At 45.8% G+C, this 9,235-nt stretch overlaps 1 long non-coding RNA gene across 1 annotated transcript; it reads right to left on the bottom strand.

Annotated features, from left to right (window-relative positions):
- Positions 1 to 1,239: 1,239 nt before the first annotated feature.
- On the bottom strand, positions 1,240 to 3,723 carry LOC135677781 (uncharacterized). The gene is made up of 2 exons (XR_010514750.1): positions 3,486 to 3,723; positions 1,240 to 1,545 (listed from the first exon to the last, which is right to left on the bottom strand). It is a non-coding gene; the product is annotated as an uncharacterized LOC135677781 (long non-coding RNA).
- Positions 3,724 to 9,235: the final 5,512 nt, after the last annotated feature.

Below are 9,235 nucleotides of genomic sequence, written 5' to 3'. Positions count from 1 at the left end.
CAGCCCGGAGTCAGACTTGTATTTAATGATTAATGGAAAGATAACGAGAGAAGATGTAGTTTTATAAGATGTCACAATTCAATTTCGTTTTGTCCATCCAAGTAAACAATTAATATATATATATATATATATAAAATCATAAAAATACAAATATCGATAATAGTAAATAGAAGAAGAAGAAGGTTCATATCAAAATTGTACCGATATAATATAGTTACCAATGTTGGGACGCATATGATGAAAAAATAAGCGCTTACCTATCTATGATTATTAATTTAACATATATAACCACAGGAACCATATCACATCAACACAAAATATGATATAGTGGTGATTGTATAGAGTGTTCTCTAAGATCACCCTTGTTGAAGCTCTTTTCACCTTTTTTTTTTGCATTTATATATTTTTTATATCAAATCTACACATTAAAATATGAGCATGTGTGATTATTCAAAAACTAATATTTTGTGTAAAATTTCTATTAAAGAAAGTACATAGATAACCCAAGACATTATATATGTCCCACAAAAATAATTTATTAAATATCAATGTATTATAAAAAATGAAATACAAATTTGTGATTGCTAGGTAGAATCAGTAACAGATTTTGAAGAAGTATGTAAAAAAGGTGAAAGTTAGATGAAAGAAACATTGGAATATTCCATTTTTGAGTGATTTGGAAAATCATTATGTCAATGAAATGTTCTATACATATGTTGTTTCTGTATTTCTTTTTCTTCTTTTCGAATGATAAATATTTGTCATGCAGGAAATAATCTAACTCAACAACAGGAAAAATATACACATAGTATAACAAGCTTTGGTTAAATAATACTAAAATATACTAATATAAAAGTTTAACAAACAGTTAACTGACCATCATAATAAACTTCTAAAAGAAACTAATATAAACTAAAGTTCTAACATTCAATTAACTTATGGTAACTGAAATAGAATAATCATACATATTGCATATTAAAAATTTTAGATTCAGAAGGCATATATATATAACACTAAACTTTAATTTAGATAAAGAAAACTAAAATCAATAATTTTTTGGCACATAATGCAAATTTGCCAAAATATTTCTTGTTTAATTGTCAATAAACAAACACACCAAGAAGTCAGCCTCATGCCAAAGGAATGACCATTTGGTGGATGGACCACAAGTAATTAGCATCTGCCTGACCAGATAAAGGTGAAGAAAACAAACACTAATGAAAAGTCAGCAAGAATCCATATCAACAACAAGAGAACACTTCATTTCACAAGATATTATTTCCACATCCATTAAAAAAAACTTAAGCTACATTAGCTCAAATGAAATCCAGTACAGTAGGCATGGAAAGAACTAAAAGTATTGAAACCAAGTAACCAAAGTAAACTTCTATGGCAAAAGACCATAGAAGAACTTACAGATTGGTGGTATATCATTGATTATTTGAGGATCATGGGGCAGCAATCTCCCACCATTATTATGCCTCCTCAAATACTTCCTGCTCTTTGCTGCATAAGTCAAACTCATTGACGTGGAACTCTTTCAGCCTACAAGAAATTGATCTTTAGTTGACTGAAGTTTAATTACCAACCAACTCATTAAAGAAAGTCGATGAAGAACAAGTTACAAGTTAATGGTTAGAGAGATAAAAGAACTTGTTGTGGGAACTTCATTTGACCACTTGTACACTCCTAATATATAAATGACTAAATAGTAATGGAAAAGACATGTACAATACTTCAACTCATGAAGATATTTGATGGTGGGTCCATAGGATACACAAACCATGTTTCTCATGACTCTCTTCACCTCTTACATGGCTGTCTCCCTTCTTTTCTCTGTCTAGCATCATGTTAGGATCAGTTTTCAGCGAGTTTGTTGAAATTCTATAAAACTGCATAAGAGAATATATTTGTAGATAAGTTAATCACCCATATATCTTTCAAAAACAGGAAATAGATAAGTTTTTTGGTTCTTTATTTCTTTTTTTCTCTATTTTCTTTCTTAGTCTTTCTTTTCTTTTTCCCATATTTTTAACTTTTCCTTTTCCTTTTTCACCTTCCACTTTAATCTTCTTCATTTTTTTTCTTGTTCTTCTCTCTAATTTCCTTCTCTTCTGTGGTGATGGTGGGCCTAGGTGGGGCATCTATCAACACAGTCGAGCATTAACATTTTGAGATTCCTCCTTCTTCCTCTTCTCCTCCTCTCCTATTTTCTATGTCAGCTTCCGTTTATTCTCCTTTTTCGACAGTGGGCAAAGCACCAATAACAGTATGATCAAAGTGACGACTCGCGATTGAGAGCATTAGAGACTAGAGAGGATGATCACAGAGGGAATTGGCCAGTCTGGTTTGCATGGTTCAACAAAAGGCAACTCAGATCACATCATCCTGTCTGGTTTCATTGCATATGCAATTGAAAACAAGTACTGAATTAGATAGTGGTCTGTTTCCCGGTTTTTCGTATGAAACAAGACCAGTTAGATACTGGTGGCCATGTTGGTGAATATTTGTAACTATTATCCACATGCCCAAAGGCAGTCAGTTGTTTCCAGACATAAGTTGACTCACATCACTTGACCATCCAAACCACTTCATCACCCATGCAATAATTACTTCATATAGGTTGAGTGAGATCTAAGGTAACAATTTACATTCACGAGTTTATCACACATGCACAAAAAACAATAGCAAGTAAAACTCCCAAAGTGAAGAATAGACCAGTCACAACTGTATCAAAAAATTCACAAGGACTTTTGATTAATATATGCATGGATACCCTTCTTTAAAGCATCATCCAAAGCTAACATTGCCCTTACATGGTAGGACAACAGCATGACAAGATACTAGAACCCCTTTACTTCAAAGAAAGGGCATTTGCCTAAGGAACACTGTTAGCTTGCAAAGTATCTCAAATACTGCTCCAGAATTGCAAATATCCCATATATTTCTCTAGAGTTTAAAGTCCATGCAAGTAACTCAATCATGATCAATATAGGAGTTAATTGTTGTCTCCAACATCCATTTATCGATCACTGTGTCCAAGATTAGTTTTTCTCTGAATAGTTGAAAAGTAAAACAAGATGTCAAAATGACAACATCTGTACAAGATTAATCACTCATTTTGCCCAATTGGCCTAGGTGGAAATAGTTGCAGAAAGTATGTATTTCGTCCACTGATGGTAATAAAATCGTGAAAAGTCTATTGATCATAAGTCCTCGTGAAAATTTTATGCACTGGAGTGATCTGTATTTTAGAATGTAGAGAGGGTATAAACACTTGAAGATTATTAAATCGTATTGAGGTAGAATGAAGCTGGCAATTTAACCTAATCTGTTCTTGTACATGCATCAAAATCCCCCCCTTTGTTTTTTCTGCATATCGCTCCCACAAATTAGTCCTCCAAGAGAGAACACAAATGCAGATAGACTGACAAATAAATGTACTAGAAAGGCAGATTATTGTACTTAACGCACGGAATCCTTACAGGCTTAGGACGAAGCTCGTGACCAGGCGGCCCTTATCGAGGCATTTCTCCGGGAACGGGTCCTTCTTGCACCTAATGAAGCAACTTCCTCGGCCCGGCAGCGCACGGCGATGTGCTTGGCGGCCGACGTCGGGATCGCCGCCTATCACCGCCCAATCGACCTCCGAACCCGGGGATGGAGCCGGTCCGAATCGTGGCTCTCGCCGCGGCTCAACTTCATTTGATCCCAAAAAAGAAGTCTTCCATCTTGGATCATAGAAATAGATTGAAGGCCCTAATCACCGTTCATTTGCCCTTTTTCCAATACAAAAGTAGATATCACTTTATTTTGTATCCAATTGGAATCAGAACTATTGGCATGACACACAAATTAATATTATTTAAAATTATAAATGAATTATTGATTCTTATATTCTCCATGCAATGCTACTCATAAAAACTTATGATTAGCTTGAAATATATATATATATATATATATATATATATATATATATATATAAAGAAGGGGAGTAATGCAAACTTATGTATGCCCCTCAGATACACACCTATTAGCACCCATTCATATAAATTGATTCAACTTAGATATGATGAGAGAAATAATAAATCATTCAAAATATATTATATAATTATCTAATTCCTGAAATGGATTGTGTATTAGATGCTATTCTAAGAACAGTCTTTGGATCGAACTAAAATTAGCAGCCCTCTCATTACTTCACGTATAACATCTGATAGTAATTATGATAAGACTCGACTGACGTCAGATGACGCCTCACGCCTCGATCGACGCAACAGCACCTGGCCAAACGGACCATAATGTCGGTCGAGACGCATTAACGTCTGCTCAGGCTCAGTTCTTCACACCACGCCAACACCAGTGTCAGACGCTACTAGAAGTACGATCCTGCCCCCTACGGGCAAGCACATCAAACAACGGTAACCCTGCCTATAAAAACCCTCGCGCTCCGAGGGGAAAAAAGGAGGAAAAAACACCTCCTAACCACTATCAACTGACTTGATCGTCGGAGAGGTCGGGTCAAGCACCCCGACCCAACCTTTGTGCAGGTATGAAGCCGAAGGTCCCCACCGAACGCGAAGGCGAGGAGTTCCTACCCGGAGGAAACAACAACCCTGTCCTGACCTCTGCATTAGACCACCTCGATAGACTCGAAGGCCGTCTCGAGAAGATCCCCCATCATCCGGACCCCAACCGAGCCGCGTCGGCCCCGAGGCCACGACTCAAAGTTGTTTCCCATAATAGATTGGCGCTAGAAGGAGGGCCCAATGTCGAGGGATCCTTAGACTGACACCAACGAGCCCCCAGCCGAGGGATCGTTCTTAACAGGGGCACTGGCTGTACGCCCCTCGCATGACGGGCCACGGGCAGACGATCCCGTCACGACCTCGGAACGCTACCGGCGTTTGTTCAACAACCCGGGTCTGCTTCCGCCCGAAGGCGCTCCCAGCGTCCCTTCACCCGTGTCGGCCAAGGCCTTCCAGGACCTTGCTCACTAGGTCCGAACTTTGACGGGAATGGTGCAGACCGTCATCTCGCTCATTTCCCAATCAGCAAACCCGTCGGCGGCCCAGCCTACGCATCGACTGGAGTCGTCTGCGCCTATGCACGTAACTACCCTGGAACTCCTTGGCTCACCACAAACCCAGGTGTTTCCCCTTGGAGATCAAGCAGTGGAAAACCCTATCGGCCGACCCGAGCAAGAGACGATATCCTCGGGCTCGACGGACTCCATTCGGGCCCAACTGCGCCTTCTCGGTCAATGACTCGATGAAGTACAGAAGGAGGTCCGTACCTCAAAGGGAGAGCTAGGGGATGATCCGCACCGGGGGTCGCCATTCGCGACTGAAATACGGGACCAGCCGGTGCCTGCGAACTTTCGACTTCCCTCCCTGGACGCTTACGACGACACCACCGACCCGGCGGACCATGTGTCTGCCTTTCAGGCTCAAATGGCACTATACGAAACTTCTAACGCTCTGATGTGCAGGGCGTTTCCTACAACCCTACGGGGGCCTGCTCGCACGTGGTACAACGACCTGAAGACCTAGGGAATCGCCTCCTTCAATTAGCTCACCAGGGAGTTCGAGCTCAAGTTCCTAGCTTTGGCCCGACCGAAGCCATCCGTCGCCTTGCTCCTTGGACTAAACCAAAAAGAGGATGAACCCCTCTCCCGTTATGTAAATTGGTTCGCCACGGAAATCCGGGGTTTGTCAGATGCTCACCCCTCTCTGTTAATGCAGATATTCATGGCGGGTCTCCACCCCTCTAGGTTCTTCTGGTCCCTCGTGGAACGGCCCCCAACCGCAGTTTCAGAAATGCTTCAGCGAGCCAACTAGTATGTTGCAGCGGAAGCATGGATGTTGGGGAGGCGAGAGGAGCATAAAAGGCCCCGGATGGAGCAAACACGAGGGCAGCTACCTGGCCCACCCAAGCGTAGGTTGGACCGGTCCGACCCGTCCGTGCCGAGGTCGCTGCTCCCCGCCTTGGGAACATCCCAGACGCAGATATTTCTCCAGATAAAGGAGAAGGGGCTGCTCCAAACCCCCAACCTGATGAGGAACCCACGTGAGCTCGCAGACCAGACGCGGTATTGCCGTTTCCACCGGCAAAACGGGCATGACACGGAGGAGTGCCGCGAGTTGAAGCGACAGATCGAGGAGCTAATTCGAAGAGCGCACCTAGGCCGCTACCTACGGCAGGATAAAGAGCTTTCCCCACGACCCGAGGGCCCCATCGAAAGGCAGATCGACGTGATCACGGGCGGCCTGGCGTCTGGGGGAAACAACATGTTTGGGTGGAAAGCATACGCCCGTGCTGCCGCAGCCGAAGACTATGGGAGCGGGCCCGGGCCCGAGGTCACGTTTCCTGCCGAGAGAGCCGAGTAGCCCAAACATGATGACGCGTTGGTGGTGACCGCCAGGATCGCCAACGCCTGAGTAAAAAGGATCATGGTCGACACTGGAAGCTCAGCCGACATCCTTTATCTGGACGCTTTCCAAAAGCTCGGGCTCTTCCGCGACGCCCTAGAGCCTATGAGCTCAGCCCTCACCGGGTTCACCGGCGAGTCAATCTCACCGTTAGGCACGATCACCTTGCCCTTAACCCTCGGGGAAGTACCGAGGACGAAGACGGTCATGGCAACCTTCTTGGTAGTCGACCTTCCTACCGCTTACAACGCGATTCTGGGACGCCCCACCCTCAATAAATTCAGAGCGATTATCTCCACCTACCACTGAATCATGAAGTTCCCGACCCATGCTAGGGTCGGGGAAGTCAGCGGGAGCCCCCGCGAGTCGAGGTGGTGCTACCTGACCGCGGTCTCCCTACACAAAAGGAGGAGGGATGAACCGCCCCTCGAAGACCCCCGAGAAGCAAAAAGGTCGTCCCAGCACCCCGAGCCAACGGAGCCTACGGTGAATGTGCCACTATGGGAGGGACGCCCAGATCGAACGGTCAAGATCGGGTCGGAGCTTCTTGAGCGGGAGCGAGCCCAGCTCATCAATCTTCTCTAGGAGAATGTCGATGTCTTCGCCTGGTCACCCGCTGACATGCCAAGCGTCGACCCTGAGGTATCTCAGCACCACCTATGCATCTCCCCCGACGTGCGGCCAGTGAAGCAGAAGCCCCGACGTCTTGCTCCCAAACGCCAATAGGCCGTCCGAGAAGAGGTAGAGCAACTTCTGGCAGCAAGCTTCATTGAAGAGGCCAAGTACCCATGCTGGTTATCCAATGTAGTCCTCGTGAAAAAATCCAATGGAAGCTGGAGAATGTGCATTGACTACACCGATCTTAATCGTGCTTGTCTGAAGGATTGCTACCCCCTCCCACGGATCGACCAGTTGGTCAACGCAACGGCCGGTCACGCCCGCCTTTCTTTCATGGATGCCTTCTCCGGCTACAACCAGATCAGGATGGCACCCGAGGATCAGCAGCACACCGCATTCCTCACCGACCAAGGGGTATACTTTTACAAGGTTATGACATTCGGGCTGAAGAACGCGAGGGTTACGTATCAAAAGACCGTGAACAAAATGTTTGCTCACCAGATAGGGAGAAACATGGAAGTTTACATCGATGATATGATTGTAAAAAGTCGTACGACTGCGACTCACTCGTCCGACTTGGTCGAGACCTTCGACACACTACGAAGGTATAACATGCGACTCAACCCCGTCAAGTGCGCCTTCGGTGTCCACTCGGGCAGATTCCTCAGGTTTATCATACATGAAAGGGGAATCGATGTGAACCCCGAAAAGGTATGGGCAATCATCGACATGCAGGCCCCTCGGACAATTAAGGAGTTGCAGCGCCTGAACGGAAGGCTCGCCACCATGTCAAGGTTCCTGTCTCGATCGGGCGATTGGTGCCTCCCCTTCTTCCGGGCTCTGAAGGACCCCAAGGACTTCACGTGGATAGCGGAATGCGAGGAGGCTTTCACCCACGTGAAGGAGCATCTGGCGTCACTCCCTCGCCTCACTTCGGTGTCTACCTGGCCACCTCTCGGCATGCATTAAGTTTTGTCCTGATCAAGGAGGCTTCTGGAGAGCAGCTACCGGTTTACTACACTAACCATGTCCTTAACGGACCCGAGGAGCGATACCCTCCGATCGAGAAGCTGGCGTTGGCGCTCGTATTAATCGCCCGGAAGCTGCGCCCCTACTTCCAAGCTCATCCGATCGAGATAATCACCAACCAGCCGCTCTGATAGATTTTGTCTAAATTTGACCTTGCAGGTCGCCTCCTCAAGTGGTCAGTAGAGCTCGGTGAGTTCGATATTAAGTACATCCCGAGGATCGCCATCAAAGCACAGGTAGTGGCTGACTTTATCTTCGAACTGACTCAGCCCGAGGCCGAGGAGCCGGAAAGCATGAAGACGGAATGGCTCCTCTGCGTTGACGGATCATCTGGCTGAAAAGGCGCGGGGGCCGGGCTGGTGCTAGAAGCCCACGATGGGCGCTCGTTCGAGCGCTCCCTTCGCTTCGGATTCAAGGCCACCAACAACGAGGCGGAGTACGAGGCGCTGCTGGTGGGGCTCAAACTAGCCGTCGAAATGCAAGTGGGCAACATACACGTCCTCACTGACTTGTAGCCGGTAGCCGAGAAGCTCTCCGGCGGGTATGAGGCCCGAGACCCAATCATGTCGAAGTACCTGACGGAGGTAAGAGCTCTCGCCGCCCGCTTTTCCCGCTTCGCATTATCTAGGGTGTTGAGACGCCAGAACGATCGAGCGGACACATTGGCAAAACTGGCCTCTGTTGAAAAATCTTGGGGGTGACATCACATGCGCAGCGAAAGAATAAGAAAACAAAAATCCCCATTTCCCAAAGAGATGTTCGTCGTCGTGCGAACATTAGTGCGTAAAATCCGCGAAACTTAAAACTGCGTATAGAGTAGATTGTGTTACCTAGGGAGATCGTATATCCCTGTTTCTTTACAGATCTTTAGGAGAGGGTGAAGGAGGTCAAGCGTCCTCCTCTCTAGCGGTGATCCACACAGCAGGGCTGCGACGATGCTCCTCAAAACTCCAGGCTTACTCTGAGGTGAAGAGGGGGAGGAGAATAGGAGAGGCAAGCAAAAGGCTCTAGCCTATGAGGCTCTGAATCTCTCCTATTTATAGAGGTCCCGTGTCAAACCCTAATGGGTCCTCCCCTAGTGGGTATTGGATATGCATCTAATAAGATAAGGGCTCCATCGGATATCTCATATCCGAACCTCTACTCATCACAATACC

This window comes from Musa acuminata, chromosome BXJ1-6, assembly GCF_036884655.1.
Source record: "Musa acuminata AAA Group cultivar baxijiao chromosome BXJ1-6, Cavendish_Baxijiao_AAA, whole genome shotgun sequence".
Taxonomy (NCBI): Eukaryota; Viridiplantae; Streptophyta; class Magnoliopsida; order Zingiberales; family Musaceae; genus Musa; species Musa acuminata.
This window is presented reverse-complemented; position numbering and strand designations above follow the sequence as displayed.